Raw genomic sequence first — 20797 nt, forward strand, 5'->3', positions numbered from 1 at the left:
TACTTTGACAATGGAGAGGCATGCTGGGTGCGATCATACCAGCACAAATGCACTGGATCCCATCAGAACTCCGAAGTTAAGCGTGCTTGGGCAAGAGTAGTACTAGGATGGGTGACCTCCTGGGAAGTCCTCGTGTTGCACCCCTGTCACTTTTTTCGGCTATCTACCACTTTTTTCGAACAATCTTTCGGTTCTGGAACATCGATGCGAACTGAAACGCACGTTTAGTGCGTCGCCTCCTACGTTTCGGTTCGGATCTTTTTATTTTCTTCCGGATGGTGAATTCAAAGACGTCCGGTCTTTATTATGGCGGGGTGATAGTGTCGTTTGATTCGATAAACGGAATTCGTTCTGACATTTCATTTGCAGTCAAATTATAGCGGGGGTTTGTTTAGATTCAGTGACGTACAGGCTATAGCGGATGAGTGTACTAGTGGATGCGAGTCATGAATCCGGTCGGAAGGTGTTTACTGGCCGTGAGCTACCCTTGGTGCACAAATATCGTTCCGACGATAACTTTTGATCCGCCCGTCAGATCGTCGTGATTCTTATATTGATTCGGGGGTACTCGGGAAGATCCATCGCGCGATGACAGCCCTGGCGGTCATCCGGCTTCCCGACATGCTCGGATCGTCCATCCGGTGTCATCTAGCAGGATTTTTTCACACTTTCATTTAAACGGACTTCGTACGACAATGCGAGTGGAAACTCTTTATTACTTTGACAATGGAGTGGCATGCTGGGTGCGATCATACCAGCACAAATGCACTGGATCCCATCAGAGCTCCGAAGTTAAGCGTGCTTGGGCGAGAGTAGTACTAGGATGGGTGACCTCCTGGGAAGTCCTCGTGTTGCACCCCTGTCACTTTTTTCGGCTATCTACCACTTTTTTCGAACAATCTTTCGGTTCTGGAACATCGATGCGAACTGAAACGCACGTTTAGTGCGTCGCCTCCTACGTTTCGGTTCGGATCTTTTTATTTTCTTCCGGATGGTGAATTCAAAGACGTCCGGTCTTTATTATGGCGGGGTGATAGTGTCGTTTGATTCGATAAACGGAATTCGTTCTGACATTTCATTTGCAGTCAAATTATAGCGGGGGTTTGTTTAGATTCAGTGACGTACAGGCTATAGCGGATGAGTGTACTAGTGGATGCGAGTCATGAATCCGGTCGGAAGGTGTTTACTGGCCGTGAGCTACCCTTGGTGCACAAATATCGTTCCGACGATAACTTTTGATCCGCCCGTCAGATCGTAGCGATTCTTATATTGATTCGGGGGTACTCGGGAAGATTAATCGCGCGATGACAGCCATGGCGGTCATCCGGCTTCCCGACATGCTCGGATCGTCCATCCGGTGTCATCTAGCAGGATTTTTTCGCACTTTCATTTAAACGGACTTCGTACGACAATGCGAGTGGAAACTCTTTATTACTTTGACAATGGAAAGGCATGCTGGGTGCGATCATACCAGCACAAATGCACTGGATCCCATCAGAACTCCGAAGTTAAGCGTGCTTGGGCGAGAGTAGTACTAGGATGGGTGACCTCCTGGGAAGTCCTCGTGTTGCACCCCTGTCACTTTTTTCGGCTATCTACCACTTTTTTCGAACAATCTTTCGGTTCTGGAACATCGATGCGAACTGAAACGCACGTTTAGTGCGTCGCCTCATACGTTTCGGTTCGGATCTTTTTATTTTCTTCCGGATGGTGAATTCAAAGACGTCCGGTCTTTATTATGGCGGGCTGATAATGTCGTTTGATTCGATAAACGGAATTCGTTCTGACATTTCATTTGCGGTCAAATTATAGCGGGGGTTTGTTTAGATTCAGTGACGTACAGGCTATAGCGGATGAGTGTACTAGTGGATGCGAGTCATGAATCCGGTCGGAAGGTGTTTACTGGCCGTGAGCTACCCTTGGTGCACAAATATCGTTCCGACGATAACTTTTGATCCGCCCGTCAGATCGTAGCGATTCTTATATTGATTCGGGGGTACTCGGGAAGATTAATCGCGCGATGACAGCCCTGGCGGTCATCCGGCTTCCCGACATGCTCGGATCGTCCATCCGGTGTCATCTAACAGGATTTTTTCGCACTTTCATTTAAACGGACTTCGTACGACAATGCGAGTGGAAACTCTTTATTACTTTGACAATGGAGAGGCATGCTGGGTGCGATCATACCAGCACAAATGCACTGGATCCCATCAGAACTCCGAAGTTAAGCGTGCTTGGGCGAGAGTAGTACTAGGATGGGTGACCTCCTGGGAAGTCCTCGTGTTGCACCCCTGTCACTTTTTTCGGCAATCTACCACTTTTTTCGAACAATCTTTCGGTTCTGGAACATCGATGCGAACTGAAACGCACGTTTAGTGCGTCGCCTCCTACGTTTCGGTTCGGATCTTTTTATTTTCTTCCGGATGGTGAATTCAAAGACGTCCGGTCTTTATTATGGCGGGGTGATAGTGTCGTTTGATTCGATAAACGGAATTCGTTCTGACATTTCATTTGCAGTCAAATTATAGCGGGGTTTGTTTAGATTCAGTGACGTACAGGCTATAGCGGATGAGTGTACTAGTGGATGCGAGTCATGAATCCGGTCGGAAGGTGTTTACTGGCCGTGAGCTACCCTTGGTGCACAAATATCGTTCCGACGATAACTTTTGATCCGCCCGTCAGATCGTCGTGATTCTTATATTGATTCGGGGGTACTCGGGAAGATCCATCGCGCGATGACAGCCCTGGCGGTCATCCGGCTTCCCGACATGCTCGGATCGTCCATCCGGTGTCATCTAGCAGGATTTTTTCGCACTTTCATTTAAACGGACTTCGTACGACAATGCGAGTGGAAACTCTTTATTACTTTGACAATGGAGTGGCATGCTGGGTGCGATCATACCAGCACAAATGCACTGGATCTCATCAGAACTCCGAAGTTAAGCGTGCTTGGGCGAGAGTAGTACTAGGATGGGTGACCTCCTGGGAAGTCCTCGTGTTGCACCCCTGTCACTTTTTTCGGCTATCTACCACTTTTTTCGAACAATCTTTCGGTTCTGGAACATCGATGCGAACTGAAACGCACGTTTAGTGCGTCGCCTCCTACGTTTCGGTTCGGATCTTTTTATTTTCTTCCGGATGGTGAATTCAAAGACGTCCGGTCTTTATTATGGCGGGGTGATAGTGTCGTTTGATTTGATAAACGGAATTCGTTCTGACATTTCATTTGCGGTCAAATTATAGCGGGGGTTTGTTTAGATTCAGTGACGTACAGGCTATAGCGGATGAGTGTACTAGTGGATGCGAGTCATGAATCCGGTCGGAAGGTGTTTACTGGCCGTGAGCTACCCTTGGTGCACAAATATCGTTCCGACGATAACTTTTGATCCGCCCGTCAGATCGTGGCGGTTCTTATATTGATTCGGGGGTACTCGGGAAGATTCATCGCGCGATGACAGCCCTGGCGGTCATCCGGCTTCCCGACATGCTCGGATCGTCCATCCGGTGTCATCTAGCAGGATTTTTTCGCACTTTCATTTAAACGGACTTCGTACGACAATGCGAGTGGAAACTCTTTATTACTTTGACAATGGAGAGGCATGCTGGGTGCGATCATACCAGCACAAATGCACTGGATCCCATCAGAACTCCGAAGTTAAGCGTGCTTGGGCGAGAGTAGTACTAGGATGGGTGACCTCCTGGGAAGTCCTCGTGTTGCACCCCTGTCACTTTTTTCGGCTATCTACCACTTTTTTCGAACAATCTTTCGGTTCTGGAACATCGATGCGAACTGAAACGCACGTTTAGTGCGTCGCCTCCTACGTTTCGGTTCGGATCTTTTTATTTTCTTCCGGATGGTGAATTCAAAGACGTCCGGTCTTTATTATGGCGGGGTGATAGTGTCGTTTGATTCGATAAACGGAATTCGTTCTGACATTTCATTTGCGGTCAAATTATAGCGGGGGTTTGTTTAGATTCAGTGACGTACAGGCTATAGCGGATGAGTGTACTAGTGGATGCGAGTCATGAATCCGGTCGGAAGGTGTTTACTGGCCGTGAGCTACCCTTGGTGCACAAATATCGTTCCGACGATAACTTTTGATCCGCCCGTCAGATCGTAGCGATTCTTATATTGATTCGGGGGTACTCGGGAAGATTAATCGCGCGATGACAGCCCTGGCGGTCATCCGGCTTCCCGACATGCTCGGATCGTCCATCCGGTGTCATCTAGCAGGATTTTTTCGCACTTTCATTTAAACGGACTTCGTACGACAATGCGAGTGGAAACTCTTTATTACTTTGACAATGGAGAGGCATGCTGGGTGCGATCATACCAGCACAAATGCACTGGATCCCATCAGAACTCCGAAGTTAAGCGTGCTTGGGCGAGAGTAGTACTAGGATGGGTGACCTCCTGGGAAGTCCTCGTGTTGCACCCCTCGATGCGAACTGAAACGCACGTTTAGTGCGTCGCCTCCTACGTTTCGGTTCGGATCTTTTTATTTTCTTCCGGATGGTGAATTCAAAGACGTCCGGTCTTTATTATGGCGGGGTGATAGTGTCGTTTGATTCGATAAACGGAATTCGTTCTGACATTTCATTTGCAGTCAAATTATAGCGGGGGTTTGTTTAGATTCAGTGACGTACAGGCTATAGCGGATGAGTGTACTAGTGGATGCGAGTCATGAATCCGGTCGGAAGGTGTTTACTGGCCGTGAGCTACCCTTGGTGCACAAATATCGTTCCGACGATAACTTTTGATCCGCCCGTCAGATCGTCGTGATTCTTATATTGATTCGTGGGTACTCGGGAAGATCCATCGCGCGATGACAGCCCTGGCGGTCATCCGGCTTCCCGACATGCTCGGATCGTCCATCCGGTGTCATCTAGCAGGATTTTTTCGCACTTTCATTTAAACGGACTTCGTACGACAATGCGAGTGGAAACTCTTTATTACTTTGACAATGGAGTGGCATGCTGGGTGCGATCATACCAGCACAAATGCACTGGATCCCATCAGAACTCCGAAGTTAAGCGTGCTTGGGCGAGAGTAGTACTAGGATGGGTGACCTCCTGGGAAGTCCTCGTGTTGCACCCCTGTCACTTTTTTCGGCTATCTACCACTTTTTTCGAACAATCTTTCGGTTCTAGAACATCGATGCGAACTGAAACGCACGTTTAGTGCGTCGCCTCATACGTTTCGGTTCGGATCTTTTTATTTTCTTCCGGATGGTGAATTCAAAGACGTCCGGTCTTTATTATGGCGGGCTGATAATGTCGTTTGATTCGATAAACGGAATTCGTTCTGACATTTCATTTGCGGTCAAATTATAGCGGGGGTTTGTTTAGATTCAGTGACGTACAGGCTATAGCGGATGAGTGTACTAGTGGATGCGAGTCATGAATCCGGTCGGAAGGTGTTTACTGGCCGTGAGCTACCCTTGGTGCACAAATATCGTTCCGACGATAACTTTTGATCCGCCCGTCAGATCGTAGCGATTCTTATATTGATTCGGGGGTACTCGGGAAGATTAATCGCGCGATGACAGCCCTGGCGGTCATCCGGCTTCCCGACATGCTCGGATCGTCCATCCGGTGTCATCTAGCAGGATTTTTTCGCACTTTCATTTAAACGGACTTCGTACGACAATGCGAGTGGAAACTCTTTATTACTTTGACAATGGAGAGGCATGCTGGGTGCGATCATACCAGCACAAATGCACTGGATCCCATCAGAACTCCGAAGTTAAGCGTGCTTGGGCAAGAGTAGTACTAGGATGGGTGACCTCCTGGGAAGTCCTCGTGTTGCACCCCTGTCACTTTTTTCGGCTATCTACCACTTTTTTCGAACAATCTTTCGGTTCTGGAACATCGATGCGAACTGAAACGCACGTTTAGTGCGTCGCCTCCTACGTTTCGGTTCGGATCTTTTTATTTTCTTCCGGATGGTGAATTCAAAGACGTCCGGTCTTTATTATGGCGGGGTGATAGTGTCGTTTGATTCGATAAACGGAATTCGTTCTGACATTTCATTTGCAGTCAAATTATAGCGGGGGTTTGTTTAGATTCAGTGACGTACAGGCTATAGCGGATGAGTGTACTAGTGGATGCGAGTCATGAATCCGGTCGGAAGGTGTTTACTGGCCGTGAGCTACCCTTGGTGCACAAATATCGTTCCGACGATAACTTTTGATCCGCCCGTCAGATCGTCGTGATTCTTATATTGATTCGGGGGTACTCGGGAAGATCCATCGCGCGATGACAGCCCTGGCGGTCATCCGGCTTCCCGACATGCTCGGATCGTCCATCCGGTGTCATCTAGCAGGATTTTTTCACACTTTCATTTAAACGGACTTCGTACGACAATGCGAGTGGAAACTCTTTATTACTTTGACAATGGAGTGGCATGCTGGGTGCGATCATACCAGCACAAATGCACTGGATCCCATCAGAGCTCCGAAGTTAAGCGTGCTTGGGCGAGAGTAGTACTAGGATGGGTGACCTCCTGGGAAGTCCTCGTGTTGCACCCCTGTCACTTTTTTCGGCTATCTACCACTTTTTTCGAACAATCTTTCGGTTCTGGAACATCGATGCGAACTGAAACGCACGTTTAGTGCGTCGCCTCCTACGTTTCGGTTCGGATCTTTTTATTTTCTTCCGGATGGTGAATTCAAAGACGTCCGGTCTTTATTATGGCGGGGTGATAGTGTCGTTTGATTCGATAAACGGAATTCGTTCTGACATTTCATTTGCAGTCAAATTATAGCGGGGGTTTGTTTAGATTCAGTGACGTACAGGCTATAGCGGATGAGTGTACTAGTGGATGCGAGTCATGAATCCGGTCGGAAGGTGTTTACTGGCCGTGAGCTACCCTTGGTGCACAAATATCGTTCCGACGATAACTTTTGATCCGCCCGTCAGATCGTAGCGATTCTTATATTGATTCGGGGGTACTCGGGAAGATTAATCGCGCGATGACAGCCCTGGCGGTCATCCGGCTTCCCGACATGCTCGGATCGTCCATCCGGTGTCATCTAGCAGGATTTTTTCGCACTTTCATTTAAACGGACTTCGTACGACAATGCGAGTGGAAACTCTTTATTACTTTGACAATGGAAAGGCATGCTGGGTGCGATCATACCAGCACAAATGCACTGGATCCCATCAGAACTCCGAAGTTAAGCGTGCTTGGGCGAGAGTAGTACTAGGATGGGTGACCTCCTGGGAAGTCCTCGTGTTGCACCCCTGTCACTTTTTTCGGCTATCTACCACTTTTTTCGAACAATCTTTCGGTTCTGGAACATCGATGCGAACTGAAACGCACGTTTAGTGCGTCGCCTCATACGTTTCGGTTCGGATCTTTTTATTTTCTTCCGGATGGTGAATTCAAAGACGTCCGGTCTTTATTATGGCGGGCTGATAATGTCGTTTGATTCGATAAACGGAATTCGTTCTGACATTTCATTTGCGGTCAAATTATAGCGGGGGTTTGTTTAGATTCAGTGACGTACAGGCTATAGCGGATGAGTGTACTAGTGGATGCGAGTCATGAATCCGGTCGGAAGGTGTTTACTGGCCGTGAGCTACCCTTGGTGCACAAATATCGTTCCGACGATAACTTTTGATCCGCCCGTCAGATCGTAGCGATTCTTATATTGATTCGGGGGTACTCGGGAAGATTAATCGCGCGATGACAGCCCTGGCGGTCATCCGGCTTCCCGACATGCTCGGATCGTCCATCCGGTGTCATCTAGCAGGATTTTTTCGCACTTTCATTTAAACGGACTTCGTACGACAATGCGAGTGGAAACTCTTTATTACTTTGACAATGGAGAGGCATGCTGGGTGCGATCATACCAGCACAAATGCACTGGATCCCATCAGAACTCCGAAGTTAAGCGTGCTTGGGCGAGAGTAGTACTAGGATGGGTGACCTCCTGGGAAGTCCTCGTGTTGCACCCCTGTCACTTTTTTCGGCAATCTACCACTTTTTTCGAACAATCTTTCGGTTCTGGAACATCGATGCGAACTGAAACGCACGTTTAGTGCGTCGCCTCCTACGTTTCGGTTCGGATCTTTTTATTTTCTTCCGGATGGTGAATTCAAAGACGTCCGGTCTTTATTATGGCGGGGTGATAGTGTCGTTTGATTCGATAAACGGAATTCGTTCTGACATTTCATTTGCAGTCAAATTATAGCGGGGTTTGTTTAGATTCAGTGACGTACAGGCTATAGCGGATGAGTGTACTAGTGGATGCGAGTCATGAATCCGGTCGGAAGGTGTTTACTGGCCGTGAGCTACCCTTGGTGCACAAATATCGTTCCGACGATAACTTTTGATCCGCCCGTCAGATCGTCGTGATTCTTATATTGATTCGGGGGTACTCGGGAAGATCCATCGCGCGATGACAGCCCTGGCGGTCATCCGGCTTCCCGACATGCTCGGATCGTCCATCCGGTGTCATCTAGCAGGATTTTTTCGCACTTTCATTTAAACGGACTTCGTACGACAATGCGAGTGGAAACTCTTTATTACTTTGACAATGGAGTGGCATGCTGGGTGCGATCATACCAGCACAAATGCACTGGATCCCATCAGAACTCCGAAGTTAAGCGTGCTTGGGCGAGAGTAGTACTAGGATGGGTGACCTCCTGGGAAGTCCTCGTGTTGCACCCCTGTCACTTTTTTCGGCTATCTACCACTTTTTTCGAACAATCTTTCGGTTCTGGAACATCGATGCGAACTGAAACGCACGTTTAGTGCGTCGCCTCCTACGTTTCGGTTCGGATCTTTTTATTTTCTTCCGGATGGTGAATTCAAAGACGTCCGGTCTTTATTATGGCGGGGTGATAGTGTCGTTTGATTTGATAAACGGAATTCGTTCTGACATTTCATTTGCGGTCAAATTATAGCGGGGGTTTGTTTAGATTCAGTGACGTACAGGCTATAGCGGATGAGTGTACTAGTGGATGCGAGTCATGAATCCGGTCGGAAGGTGTTTACTGGCCGTGAGCTACCCTTGGTGCACAAATATCGTTCCGACGATAACTTTTGATCCGCCCGTCAGATCGTGGCGGTTCTTATATTGATTCGGGGGTACTCGGGAAGATTCATCGCGCGATGACAGCCCTGGCGGTCATCCGGCTTCCCGACATGCTCGGATCGTCCATCCGGTGTCATCTAGCAGGATTTTTTCGCACTTTCATTTAAACGGACTTCGTACGACAATGCGAGTGGAAACTCTTTATTACTTTGACAATGGAGAGGCATGCTGGGTGCGATCATACCAGCACAAATGCACTGGATCCCATCAGAACTCCGAAGTTAAGCGTGCTTGGGCGAGAGTAGTACTAGGATGGGTGACCTCCTGGGAAGTCCTCGTGTTGCACCCCTGTCACTTTTTTCGGCTATCTACCACTTTTTTCGAACAATCTTTCGGTTCTGGAACATCGATGCGAACTGAAACGCACGTTTAGTGCGTCGCCTCCTACGTTTCGGTTCGGATCTTTTTATTTTCTTCCGGATGGTGAATTCAAAGACGTCCGGTCTTTATTATGGCGGGGTGATAGTGTCGTTTGATTCGATAAACGGAATTCGTTCTGACATTTCATTTGCGGTCAAATTATAGCGGGGGTTTGTTTAGATTCAGTGACGTACAGGCTATAGCGGATGAGTGTACTAGTGGATGCGAGTCATGAATCCGGTCGGAAGGTGTTTACTGGCCGTGAGCTACCCTTGGTGCACAAATATCGTTCCGACGATAACTTTTGATCCGCCCGTCAGATCGTAGCGATTCTTCTATTGATTCGGGGGTACTCGGGAAGATTAATCGCGCGATGACAGCCCTGGCGGTCATCCGGCTTCCCGACATGCTCGGATCGTCCATCCGGTGTCATCTAGCAGGATTTTTTCGCACTTTCATTTAAACGGACTTCGTACGACAATGCGAGTGGAAACTCTTTATTACTTTGACAATGGAGAGGCATGCTGGGTGCGATCATACCAGCACAAATGCACTGGATCCCATCAGAACTCCGAAGTTAAGCGTGCTTGGGCGAGAGTAGTACTAGGATGGGTGACCTCCTGGGAAGTCCTCGTGTTGCACCCCTCGATGCGAACTGAAACGCACGTTTAGTGCGTCGCCTCCTACGTTTCGGTTCGGATCTTTTTATTTTCTTCCGGATGGTGAATTCAAAGACGTCCGGTCTTTATTATGGCGGGGTGATAGTGTCGTTTGATTCGATAAACGGAATTCGTTCTGACATTTCATTTGCAGTCAAATTATAGCGGGGGTTTGTTTAGATTCAGTGACGTACAGGCTATAGCGGATGAGTGTACTAGTGGATGCGAGTCATGAATCCGGTCGGAAGGTGTTTACTGGCCGTGAGCTACCCTTGGTGCACAAATATCGTTCCGACGATAACTTTTGATCCGCCCGTCAGATCGTCGTGATTCTTATATTGATTCGTGGGTACTCGGGAAGATCCATCGCGCGATGACAGCCCTGGCGGTCATCCGGCTTCCCGACATGCTCGGATCGTCCATCCGGTGTCATCTAGCAGGATTTTTTCGCACTTTCATTTAAACGGACTTCGTACGACAATGCGAGTGGAAACTCTTTATTACTTTGACAATGGAGTGGCATGCTGGGTGCGATCATACCAGCACAAATGCACTGGATCCCATCAGAACTCCGAAGTTAAGCGTGCTTGGGCGAGAGTAGTACTAGGATGGGTGACCTCCTGGGAAGTCCTCGTGTTGCACCCCTGTCACTTTTTTCGGCTATCTACCACTTTTTTCGAACAATCTTTCGGTTCTAGAACATCGATGCGAACTGAAACGCACGTTTAGTGCGTCGCCTCATACGTTTCGGTTCGGATCTTTTTATTTTCTTCCGGATGGTGAATTCAAAGACGTCCGGTCTTTATTATGGCGGGCTGATAATGTCGTTTGATTCGATAAACGGAATTCGTTCTGACATTTCATTTGCGGTCAAATTATAGCGGGGGTTTGTTTAGATTCAGTGACGTACAGGCTATAGCGGATGAGTGTACTAGTGGATGCGAGTCATGAATCCGGTCGGAAGGTGTTTACTGGCCGTGAGCTACCCTTGGTGCACAAATATCGTTCCGACGATAACTTTTGATCCGCCCGTCAGATCGTAGCGATTCTTATATTGATTCGGGGGTACTCGGGAAGATTAATCGCGCGATGACAGCCCTAGCGGTCATCCGGCTTCCCGACATGCTCGGATCGTCCATCCGGTGTCATCTAGCAGGATTTTTTCGCACTTTCATTTAAACGGACTTCGTACGACAATGCGAGTGGAAACTCTTTATTACTTTGACAATGGAGAGGCATGCTGGGTGCGATCATACCAGCACAAATGCACTGGATCCCATCAGAACTCCGAAGTTAAGCGTGCTTGGGCAAGAGTAGTACTAGGATGGGTGACCTCCTGGGAAGTCCTCGTGTTGCACCCCTGTCACTTTTTTCGGCTATCTACCACTTTTTTCGAACAATCTTTCGGTTCTGGAACATCGATGCGAACTGAAACGCACGTTTAGTGCGTCGCCTCCTACGTTTCGGTTCGGATCTTTTTATTTTCTTCCGGATGGTGAATTCAAAGACGTCCGGTCTTTATTATGGCGGGGTGATAGTGTCGTTTGATTCGATAAACGGAATTCGTTCTGACATTTCATTTGCAGTCAAATTATAGCGGGGGTTTGTTTAGATTCAGTGACGTACAGGCTATAGCGGATGAGTGTACTAGTGGATGCGAGTCATGAATCCGGTCGGAAGGTGTTTACTGGCCGTGAGCTACCCTTGGTGCACAAATATCGTTCCGACGATAACTTTTGATCCGCCCGTCAGATCGTCGTGATTCTTATATTGATTCGGGGGTACTCGGGAAGATCCATCGCGCGATGACAGCCCTGGCGGTCATCCGGCTTCCCGACATGCTCGGATCGTCCATCCGGTGTCATCTAGCAGGATTTTTTCACACTTTCATTTAAACGGACTTCGTACGACAATGCGAGTGGAAACTCTTTATTACTTTGACAATGGAGTGGCATGCTGGGTGCGATCATACCAGCACAAATGCACTGGATCCCATCAGAACTCCGAAGTTAAGCGTGCTTGGGCGAGAGTAGTACTAGGATGGGTGACCTCCTGGGAAGTCCTCGTGTTGCACCCCTGTCACTTTTTTCGGCTATCTACCACTTTTTTCGAACAATCTTTCGGTTCTGGAACATCAATGCGAACTGAAACGCACGTTTAGTGCGTCGCCTCCTACGTTTCGGTTCGGATCTTTTTATTTTCTTCCGGATGGTGAATTCAAAGACGTCCGGTCTTTATTATGGCGGGGTGATAGTGTCGTTTGATTCGATAAACGGAATTCGTTCTGACATTTCATTTGCAGTCAAATTATAGCGGGGGTTTGTTTAGATTCAGTGACGTACAGGCTATAGCGGATGAGTGTACTAGTGGATGCGAGTCATGAATCCGGTCGGAAGGTGTTTACTGGCCGTGAGCTACCCTTGGTGCACAAATATCGTTCCGACGATAACTTTTGATCCGCCCGTCAGATCGTAGCAATTCTTATATTGATTCGGGGGTACTCGGGAAGATTAATCGCGCGATGACAGCCCTGGCGGTCATCCGGCTTCCCGACATGCTCGGATCGTCCATCCGGTGTCATCTAGCAGGATTTTTTCGCACTTTCATTTAAACGGACTTCGTACGACAATGCGAGTGGAAACTCTTTATTACTTTGACAATGGAAAGGCATGCTGGGTGCGATCATACCAGCACAAATGCACTGGATCCCATCAGAACTCCGAAGTTAAGCGTGCTTGGGCGAGAGTAGTACTAGGATGGGTGACCTCCTGGGAAGTCCTCGTGTTGCACCCCTGTCACTTTTTTCGGCTATCTACCACTTTTTTCGAACAATCTTTCGGTTCTGGAACATCGATGCGAACTGAAACGCACGTTTAGTGCGTCGCCTCATACGTTTCGGTTCGGATCTTTTTATTTTCTTCCGGATGGTGAATTCAAAGACGTCCGGTCTTTATTATGGCGGGCTGATAATGTCGTTTGATTCGATAAACGGAATTCGTTCTGACATTTCATTTGCGGTCAAATTATAGCGGGGGTTTGTTTAGATTCAGTGACGTACAGGCTATAGCGGATGAGTGTACTAGTGGATGCGAGTCATGAATCCGGTCGGAAGGTGTTTACTGGCCGTGAGCTACCCTTGGTGCACAAATATCGTTCCGACGATAACTTTTGATCCGCCCGTCAGATCGTAGCGATTCTTATATTGATTCGGGGGTACTCGGGAAGATTAATCGCGCGATGACAGCCCTGGCGGTCATCCGGCTTCCCGACATGCTCGGATCGTCCATCCGGTGTCATCTAGCAGGATTTTTTCGCACTTTCATTTAAACGGACTTCGTACGACAATGCGAGTGGAAACTCTTTATTACTTTGACAATGGAGAGGCATGCTGGGTGCGATCATACCAGCACAAATGCACTGGATCCCATCAGAACTCCGAAGTTAAGCGTGCTTGGGCGAGAGTAGTACTAGGATGGGTGACCTCCTGGGAAGTCCTCGTGTTGCACCCCTGTCACTTTTTTCGGCAATCTACCACTTTTTTCGAACAATCTTTCGGTTCTGGAACATCGATGCGAACTGAAACGCACGTTTAGTGCGTCGCCTCCTACGTTTCGGTTCGGATCTTTTTATTTTCTTCCGGATGGTGAATTCAAAGACGTCCGGTCTTTATTATGGCGGGGTGATAGTGTCGTTTGATTCGATAAACGGAATTCGTTCTGACATTTCATTTGCAGTCAAATTATAGCGGGGTTTGTTTAGATTCAGTGACGTACAGGCTATAGCGGATGAGTGTACTAGTGGATGCGAGTCATGAATCCGGTCGGAAGGTGTTTACTGGCCGTGAGCTACCCTTGGTGCACAAATATCGTTCCGACGATAACTTTTGATCCGCCCGTCAGATCGTCGTGATTCTTATATTGATTCGGGGGTACTCGGGAAGATCCATCGCGCGATGATAGCCCTGGCGGTCATCCGGCTTCCCGACATTCTCGGATCGTCCATCCGGTGTCATCTAGCAGGATTTTTTCGCACTTTCATTTAAACGGACTTCGTACGACAATGCGAGTGGAAACTCTTTATTACTTTGACAATGGAGTGGCATGCTGGGTGCGATCATACCAGCACAAATGCACTGGATCCCATCAGAACTCCGAAGTTAAGCGTGCTTGGGCGAGAGTAGTACTAGGATGGGTGACCTCCTGGGAAGTCCTCGTGTTGCACCCCTGTCACTTTTTTCGGCTATCTACCACTTTTTTCGAACAATCTTTCGGTTCTGGAACATCGATGCGAACTGAAACGCACGTTTAGTGCGTCGCCTCCTACGTTTCGGTTCGGATCTTTTTATTTTCTTCCGGATGGTGAATTCAAACACGTCCGGTCTTTATTATGGCGGGGTGATAGTGTCGTTTGATTCGATAAACGGAATTCGTTCTGACATTTCATTTGCGGTCAAATTATAGCGGGGGTTTGTTTAGATTCAGTGACGTACAGGCTATAGCGGATGAGTGTACTAGTGGATGCGAGTCATGAATCCGGTCGGAAGGTGTTTACTGGCCGTGAGCTACCCTTGGTGCACAAATATCGTTCCGACGATAACTTTTGATCCGCCCGTCAGATCGTAGCGATTCTTATATTGATTCGGGGGTACTCGGGAAGATTAATCGCGCGATGACAGCCTTGGCGGTCATCCGGCTTCCCGACATGCTCGGATCGTCCATCCGGTGTCATCTAACAGGATTTTTTCGCACTTTCATTTAAACGGACTTCGTACGACAATGCGAGTGGAAACTCTTTATTACTTTGACAATGGAGAGGCATGCTGGGTGCGATCATACCAGCACAAATGCACTGGATCCCATCAGAACTCCGAAGTTAAGCGTGCTTGGGCGAGAGTAGTACTAGGATGGGTGACCTCCTGGGAAGTCCTCGTGTTGCACCCCTGTCACTTTTTTCGGCAATCTACCACTTTTTTCGAACAATCTTTCGGTTCTGGAACATCGATGCGAACTGAAACGCACGTTTAGTGCGTCGCCTCCTACGTTTCGGTTCGGATCTTTTTATTTTCTTCCGGATGGTGAATTCAAAGACGTCCGGTCTTTATTATGGCGGGGTGATAGTGTCGTTTGATTCGATAAACGGAATTCGTTCTGACATTTCATTTGCAGTCAAATTATAGCGGGGTTTGTTTAGATTCAGTGACGTACAGGCTATAGCGGATGAGTGTACTAGTGGATGCGAGTCATGAATCCGGTCGGAAGGTGTTTACTGGCCGTGAGCTACCCTTGGTGCACAAATATCGTTCCGACGATAACTTTTGATCCGCCCGTCAGATCGTCGTGATTCTTATATTGATTCGGGGGTACTCGGGAAGATCCATCGCGCGATGACAGCCCTGGCGGTCATCCGGCTTCCCGACATGCTCGGATCGTCCATCCGGTGTCATCTAGCAGGATTTTTTCGCACTTTCATTTAAACGGACTTCGTACGACAATGCGAGTGGAAACTCTTTATTACTTTGACAATGGAGTGGCATGCTGGGTGCGATCATACCAGCACAAATGCACTGGATCCCATCAGAACTCCGAAGTTAAGCGTGCTTGGGCGAGAGTAGTACTAGGATGGGTGACCTCCTGGGAAGTCCTCGTGTTGCACCCCTGTCACTTTTTTCGGCTATCTACCACTTTTTTCGAACAATCTTTCGGTTCTGGAACATCGATGCGAACTGAAACGCACGTTTAGTGCGTCGCCTCCTACGTTTCGGTTCGGATCTTTTTATTTTCTTCCGGATGGTGAATTCAAACACGTCCGGTCTTTATTATGGCGGGGTGATAGTGTCGTTTGATTCGATAAACGGAATTCGTTCTGACATTTCATTTGCGGTCAAATTATAGCGGGGGTTTGTTTAGATTCAGTGACGTACAGGCTATAGCGGATGAGTGTACTAGTGGATGCGAGTCATGAATCCGGTCGGAAGGTGTTTACTGGCCGTGAGCTACCCTTGGTGCACAAATATCGTTCCGACGATAACTTTTGATCCGCCCGTCAGATCGTGGCGGTTCTTATATTGATTCGGGGGTACTCGGGAAGATTCATCGCGCGATGACAGCCCTGGCGGTCATCCGGCTTCCCGACATGCTCGGATCGTCCATCCGGTGTCATCTAGCAGGATTTTTTCGCACTTTCATTTAAACGGACTTCGTACGACAATGCGAGTGGAAACTCTTTATTACTTTGACAATGGAGAGGCATGCTGGGTGCGATCATACCAGCACAAATGCACTGGATCCCATCAGAACTCCGAAGTTAAGCGTGCTTGGGCGAGAGTAGTACTAGGATGGGTGACCTCCTGGGAAGTCCTCGTGTTGCACCCCTGTCACTTTTTTCGGCTATCTACCACTTTTTTCGAACAATCTTTCGGTTCTGGAACATCGATGCGAACTGAAACGCACGTTTAGTGCGTCGCCTCCTACGTTTCGGTTCGGATCTTTTTATTTTCTTCCGGATGGTGAATTCAAAGACGTCCGGTCTTTATTATGGCGGGGTGATAGTGTCGTTTGATTCGATAAACGGAATTCGTTCTGACATTTCATTTGCAGTCAAATTATAGCGGGGGTTTGTTTAGATTCAGTGACGTACAGGCTATAGCGGATGAGTGTACTAGTGGATGCGAGTCATGAATCCGGTCGGAAGGTGTTTACTGGCCGTGAGCTACCCTTGGTGCACAAATATCGTTCCGACGATAACTTTTGATCCGCCCGTCAGATCGTCGTGATTCTTATATTGATTCGGGGGTACTCGGGAAGATCCATCGCGCGATGACAGCCGTGGCGGTCATCCGGCTTCCCGACATGCTCGGATCGTCCATCCGGTGTCATCTAGCAGGATTTTTTCACACTTTCATTTAAACGGACTTCGTACGACAATGCGAGTGGAAACTCTTTATTACTTTGACAATGGAGTGGCATGCTGGGTGCGATCATACCAGCACAAATGCACTGGATCCCATCAGAACTCCGAAGTTAAGCGTGCTTGGGCGAGAGTAGTACTAGGATGGGTGACCTCCTGGGAAGTCCTCGTGTTGCACCCCTGTCACTTTTTTCGGCTATCTACCACTTTTTTCGAACAATCTTTCGGTTCTGGAACATCGATGCGAACTGAAACGCACGTTTAGTGCGTCGCCTCCTACGTTTCGGTTCGGATCTTTTTATTTTCTTCCGGATGGTGAATTCAAAGACGTCCGGTCTTTATTATGGCGGGGTGATAGTGTCGTTTGATTCGATAAACGGAATTCGTTCTGACATTTCATTTGCAGTCAAATTATAGCGGGGGTTTGTTTAGATTCAGTGACGTACAGGCTATAGCGGATGAGTGTACTAGTGGATGCGAGTCATGAATCCGGTCGGAAGGTGTTTACTGGCCGTGAGCTACCCTTGGTGCACAAATATCGTTCCGACGATAACTTTTGATCCGCCCGTCAGATCGTAGCGATTCTTATATTGATTCGGGGGTACTCGGGAAGATTAATCGCGCGATGACAGCCCTGGCGGTCATCCGGCTTCCCGACATGCTCGGATCGTCCATCCGGTGTCATCTAGCAGGATTTTTTCGCACTTTCATTTAAACGGACTTCGTACGACAATGCGAGTGGAAACTCTTTATTACTTTGACAATGGAAAGGCATGCTGGGTGCGATCATACCAGCACAAATGCACTGGATCCCATCAGAACTCCGAAGTTAAGCGTGCTTGGGCGAGAGTAGTACTAGGATGGGTGACCTCCTGGGAAGTCCTCGTGTTGCACCCCTGTCACTTTTTTCGGCTATCTACCACTTTTTTCGAACAATCTTTCGGTTCTGGAACATCGATGCGAACTGAAACGCACGTTTAGTGCGACGCCTCCTACGTTTCGGTTCGGATCTTTTTATTTTCTTCCGGATGGTGAATTCAAAGACGTCCGGTCTTTATTATGGCGGGGTGATAGTGTCGTTTGATTCGATAAACGGAATTCGTTCTGACATTTCATTTGCGGTCAAATTATAGCGGGGGTTTGTTTAGATTCAGTGACGTACAGGCTATAGCGGATGAGTGTACTAGTGGATGCGAGTCATGAATCCGGTCGGAAGATGTTTACTGGCCGTGAGCTACCCTTGGTGCACAAATATCGTTCCGACGATAACTTTTGATCCGCCCGTCAGATCGTGGCGATTCTTATATTGATTCGGGGGTACTCGGGAAGATTCATCGCGCGATGACAGCCCTGGCGGTCATCCGGCTTCCAGACATGCTCGGATCGTCCATCCGGTGTCATCTAGCAGGATTTTTTCGCACTTTCATTTAAACGGACTTCGTACGACAATGCGAGTGGAAACGCTTTATTACTTTGACAATGGAGAGGCATGCTGGGTGCGATCATACCAGCACAAATGCACTGGATCCCATCAGAACTCCGAAGTTAAGCGTGCTTGGGCGAGAGTAGTACTAGGATGGGTGACCTCCTGGGAAGTCCTCGTGTTGCACCCCTGTCACTTTTTTCGGCTATCTACCACTTTTTTCGAACAATCTTTCGGTTCTGGAACATCGATGCGAACTGAAACGCACGTTTAGTGCGTCGCCTCCTACGTTTCGGTTCGGATCTTTTTATTTTCTTCCGGATGGTGAATTCAAAGACGTCCGGTCTTTATTATGGCGAGGTGATAGTGTCGTTTGATTCGATAAACGGAATTCGTTCTGACATTTCATTTGCGGTCAAATTATAGCGGGGGTTTGTTTAGATTCAGTGACGTACAGGCTATAGCGGATGAGTGTACTAGTGGATGCGAGTCATGAATCCGGTCGGAAGGTGTTTACTGGCCGTGAGCTACCCTTGGTGCACAAATATCGTTCCGACGATAACTTTTGATCCGCCCGTCAGATCGTGGCGATTCTTATATTGATTCGGGGGTACTCGGGAAGATCCATCGCGCGATGACAGCCATGGCAGTCATCCGGCTTCCCGACATGCTCGGATCGTCCATCCGGTGTCATCTAGCAGGATTTTTTCGCACTTTCATTTAAACGGACTTCGTACGACAATGCGAGTGGAAACTCTTTATTACTTTGACAATGGAGAGGCATGCTGGGTGCGATCATACCAGCACAAATGCACTGGATCCCATCAGAACTCCGAAGTTAAGCGTGCTTGGGCGAGAGTAGTACTAGGATGGGTGACCTCCTGGGAAGTCCTCGTGTTGCACCCCTGTCACTTTTTTCGGCTATCTACCACTTTTTCGAACAATCTTTCGGTTCTGGAACATCGATGCGAACTGAAACGCACGTTTAGTGCGTCGCCTCCTACGTTTCGGTTCGGATCTTTTTATTTTCTTCCGGATGGTGAATTCAAAGACGTCCGGTCTTTATTATGGCGGGGTGATAGTGTCGTTTGATTCGATAAACGGAATTCGTTCTGACATTTCATTTGCAGTCAAATTATAGCGGGGGTTTGTTTAGATTCACTGACGTACAGGCTATAGCGGATGAGTGTACTAGTGGATGCGAGTCATGAATCCGGTCGGAAGGTGTTTACTGGCCGTGAGCTACCCTTGGTGCACAAATATCGTTCCGACGATAACTTTTGATCCGCCCGTCAGATCGTGGCGATTCTTATATTGATTCGGGGGTACTCGGGAAGATTAATCGCGCGATGACAGCCCTGGCGGTCATCCGGCTTCCCGACATGCTCGGATCGTCCATCCGGTGTCATCTAGCAGGATTTTTTCGCACTTTCATTTAAACGGACTTCGTACGACAATGCGAGTGGAAACTCTTTATTACTTTGACAATGGAGTGGCATGCTGGGTGCGATCATACCAGCACAAATGCACTGGATCCCATCAGAACTCCGAAGTTAAGCGTGCTTGGGCGAGAGTAGTACTAGGATGGGTGACCTCCTGGGAAGTCCTCGTGTTGCACCCCTGTCACTTTTTTCGGCTATCTACCACTTTTTTCGAACAATCTTTCGGTTCTGGAACATCGATGCGAACTGAAACGCACGTTTAGTGCGTCGCCTCCTACGTTTCGGTTCGGATCTTTTTATTTTCTTCCGGATGGTGAATTCAAAGACGTCCGGTCTTTATTATGGCGGGGTGATAGTGTCGTTTGATTCGATAAACGGAATTCGTTCTGACATTTCATTTGCAGTCAAATTATAGCGGGGGTTTGTTTAGATTCAGTGACGTACAGGCTATAGCGGATGAGTGTACTAGTGGATGCGAGTCATGAATCCGGTCGGAAGGTGTTTACTGGCCGTGAGCTACCCTTGGTGCACAAATATCGTTCCGACGATAACTTTTGATCCGCCCGTCAGATCGTAGCGATTCTTATATTGATTCGGGGGTACTCGGGAAGATTAATCGCGCGATGACAGCCCTGGCGGTCATCCGGCTTCCCGACATGCTCGGATCGTCCATCCGGTGTCATCTAGCAGGATTTTTTCGCACTTTCATTTAAACGGACTTCGTACGACAATGCGAGTGGAAACTCTTTATTACTTTGACAATGGAAAGGCATGCTGGGTGCGATCATACCAGCACAAATGCACTGGATCCCATCAGAACTCCGAAGTTAAGCGTGCTTGGGCGAGAGTAGTACTAGGATGGGTGACCTCCTGGGAAGTCCTCGTGTTGCACCCCTGTCACTT

At 48.2% G+C, this 20797-nt stretch overlaps 30 non-coding genes across 30 annotated transcripts; all 30 read left to right on the forward strand.

The window, feature by feature from the left end:
- The first annotated feature begins 25 nt into the window (after positions 1-25).
- On the forward strand, positions 26-144 carry LOC143873651 (5S ribosomal RNA). The gene has a single exon (XR_013248354.1). It is a non-coding gene; the product is annotated as a 5S ribosomal RNA (ribosomal RNA).
- A 597-nt stretch (positions 145-741) lies between these two features.
- LOC143873463 (5S ribosomal RNA) lies at positions 742-860 on the forward strand. The gene has a single exon (XR_013248171.1). It is a non-coding gene; the product is annotated as a 5S ribosomal RNA (ribosomal RNA).
- A 597-nt stretch (positions 861-1457) lies between these two features.
- Positions 1458-1576, forward strand: LOC143871334 (5S ribosomal RNA). Its single transcript, XR_013246105.1, has one exon. It is a non-coding gene; the product is annotated as a 5S ribosomal RNA (ribosomal RNA).
- Positions 1577-2173: 597 nt separating this feature from the next.
- On the forward strand, positions 2174-2292 carry LOC143871335 (5S ribosomal RNA). Its single transcript, XR_013246106.1, has one exon. It is a non-coding gene; the product is annotated as a 5S ribosomal RNA (ribosomal RNA).
- A 596-nt stretch (positions 2293-2888) lies between these two features.
- LOC143873177 (5S ribosomal RNA) lies at positions 2889-3007 on the forward strand. Its single transcript, XR_013247898.1, has one exon. It is a non-coding gene; the product is annotated as a 5S ribosomal RNA (ribosomal RNA).
- Positions 3008-3604: 597 nt separating this feature from the next.
- Positions 3605-3723, forward strand: LOC143871336 (5S ribosomal RNA). The gene has a single exon (XR_013246107.1). It is a non-coding gene; the product is annotated as a 5S ribosomal RNA (ribosomal RNA).
- Positions 3724-4320: 597 nt separating this feature from the next.
- On the forward strand, positions 4321-4439 carry LOC143871337 (5S ribosomal RNA). The gene has a single exon (XR_013246108.1). It is a non-coding gene; the product is annotated as a 5S ribosomal RNA (ribosomal RNA).
- Positions 4440-4979: 540 nt separating this feature from the next.
- LOC143871338 (5S ribosomal RNA) lies at positions 4980-5098 on the forward strand. The gene has a single exon (XR_013246109.1). It is a non-coding gene; the product is annotated as a 5S ribosomal RNA (ribosomal RNA).
- Positions 5099-5695: 597 nt separating this feature from the next.
- On the forward strand, positions 5696-5814 carry LOC143873652 (5S ribosomal RNA). The gene has a single exon (XR_013248355.1). It is a non-coding gene; the product is annotated as a 5S ribosomal RNA (ribosomal RNA).
- A 597-nt stretch (positions 5815-6411) lies between these two features.
- LOC143873464 (5S ribosomal RNA) lies at positions 6412-6530 on the forward strand. The gene has a single exon (XR_013248172.1). It is a non-coding gene; the product is annotated as a 5S ribosomal RNA (ribosomal RNA).
- A 597-nt stretch (positions 6531-7127) lies between these two features.
- LOC143871340 (5S ribosomal RNA) lies at positions 7128-7246 on the forward strand. The gene has a single exon (XR_013246111.1). It is a non-coding gene; the product is annotated as a 5S ribosomal RNA (ribosomal RNA).
- A 597-nt stretch (positions 7247-7843) lies between these two features.
- On the forward strand, positions 7844-7962 carry LOC143871341 (5S ribosomal RNA). Its single transcript, XR_013246112.1, has one exon. It is a non-coding gene; the product is annotated as a 5S ribosomal RNA (ribosomal RNA).
- A 596-nt stretch (positions 7963-8558) lies between these two features.
- On the forward strand, positions 8559-8677 carry LOC143871342 (5S ribosomal RNA). Its single transcript, XR_013246113.1, has one exon. It is a non-coding gene; the product is annotated as a 5S ribosomal RNA (ribosomal RNA).
- A 597-nt stretch (positions 8678-9274) lies between these two features.
- On the forward strand, positions 9275-9393 carry LOC143871343 (5S ribosomal RNA). Its single transcript, XR_013246114.1, has one exon. It is a non-coding gene; the product is annotated as a 5S ribosomal RNA (ribosomal RNA).
- Positions 9394-9990: 597 nt separating this feature from the next.
- LOC143871344 (5S ribosomal RNA) lies at positions 9991-10109 on the forward strand. The gene has a single exon (XR_013246115.1). It is a non-coding gene; the product is annotated as a 5S ribosomal RNA (ribosomal RNA).
- Positions 10110-10649: 540 nt separating this feature from the next.
- On the forward strand, positions 10650-10768 carry LOC143871347 (5S ribosomal RNA). Its single transcript, XR_013246117.1, has one exon. It is a non-coding gene; the product is annotated as a 5S ribosomal RNA (ribosomal RNA).
- A 597-nt stretch (positions 10769-11365) lies between these two features.
- LOC143873653 (5S ribosomal RNA) lies at positions 11366-11484 on the forward strand. The gene has a single exon (XR_013248356.1). It is a non-coding gene; the product is annotated as a 5S ribosomal RNA (ribosomal RNA).
- A 597-nt stretch (positions 11485-12081) lies between these two features.
- LOC143871348 (5S ribosomal RNA) lies at positions 12082-12200 on the forward strand. Its single transcript, XR_013246118.1, has one exon. It is a non-coding gene; the product is annotated as a 5S ribosomal RNA (ribosomal RNA).
- A 597-nt stretch (positions 12201-12797) lies between these two features.
- LOC143871349 (5S ribosomal RNA) lies at positions 12798-12916 on the forward strand. Its single transcript, XR_013246119.1, has one exon. It is a non-coding gene; the product is annotated as a 5S ribosomal RNA (ribosomal RNA).
- Positions 12917-13513: 597 nt separating this feature from the next.
- Positions 13514-13632, forward strand: LOC143871350 (5S ribosomal RNA). The gene has a single exon (XR_013246120.1). It is a non-coding gene; the product is annotated as a 5S ribosomal RNA (ribosomal RNA).
- Positions 13633-14228: 596 nt separating this feature from the next.
- On the forward strand, positions 14229-14347 carry LOC143871351 (5S ribosomal RNA). The gene has a single exon (XR_013246121.1). It is a non-coding gene; the product is annotated as a 5S ribosomal RNA (ribosomal RNA).
- A 597-nt stretch (positions 14348-14944) lies between these two features.
- Positions 14945-15063, forward strand: LOC143871353 (5S ribosomal RNA). Its single transcript, XR_013246123.1, has one exon. It is a non-coding gene; the product is annotated as a 5S ribosomal RNA (ribosomal RNA).
- Positions 15064-15659: 596 nt separating this feature from the next.
- On the forward strand, positions 15660-15778 carry LOC143871354 (5S ribosomal RNA). The gene has a single exon (XR_013246124.1). It is a non-coding gene; the product is annotated as a 5S ribosomal RNA (ribosomal RNA).
- Positions 15779-16375: 597 nt separating this feature from the next.
- LOC143871355 (5S ribosomal RNA) lies at positions 16376-16494 on the forward strand. The gene has a single exon (XR_013246125.1). It is a non-coding gene; the product is annotated as a 5S ribosomal RNA (ribosomal RNA).
- Positions 16495-17091: 597 nt separating this feature from the next.
- On the forward strand, positions 17092-17210 carry LOC143871356 (5S ribosomal RNA). The gene has a single exon (XR_013246126.1). It is a non-coding gene; the product is annotated as a 5S ribosomal RNA (ribosomal RNA).
- Positions 17211-17807: 597 nt separating this feature from the next.
- On the forward strand, positions 17808-17926 carry LOC143871357 (5S ribosomal RNA). The gene has a single exon (XR_013246127.1). It is a non-coding gene; the product is annotated as a 5S ribosomal RNA (ribosomal RNA).
- A 597-nt stretch (positions 17927-18523) lies between these two features.
- Positions 18524-18642, forward strand: LOC143871358 (5S ribosomal RNA). Its single transcript, XR_013246128.1, has one exon. It is a non-coding gene; the product is annotated as a 5S ribosomal RNA (ribosomal RNA).
- Positions 18643-19239: 597 nt separating this feature from the next.
- LOC143871359 (5S ribosomal RNA) lies at positions 19240-19358 on the forward strand. The gene has a single exon (XR_013246129.1). It is a non-coding gene; the product is annotated as a 5S ribosomal RNA (ribosomal RNA).
- Positions 19359-19954: 596 nt separating this feature from the next.
- LOC143871360 (5S ribosomal RNA) lies at positions 19955-20073 on the forward strand. The gene has a single exon (XR_013246130.1). It is a non-coding gene; the product is annotated as a 5S ribosomal RNA (ribosomal RNA).
- Positions 20074-20670: 597 nt separating this feature from the next.
- On the forward strand, positions 20671-20789 carry LOC143871361 (5S ribosomal RNA). Its single transcript, XR_013246131.1, has one exon. It is a non-coding gene; the product is annotated as a 5S ribosomal RNA (ribosomal RNA).
- Positions 20790-20797: the final 8 nt, after the last annotated feature.

This window comes from Tasmannia lanceolata, unplaced genomic scaffold (genome assembly GCF_043159265.1).
Source record: "Tasmannia lanceolata isolate RefF3 unplaced genomic scaffold, GAP_Taslan_0.1 ptg000003l, whole genome shotgun sequence".
Lineage (NCBI taxonomy): Eukaryota > Viridiplantae > Streptophyta > Magnoliopsida > Canellales > Winteraceae > Tasmannia > Tasmannia lanceolata.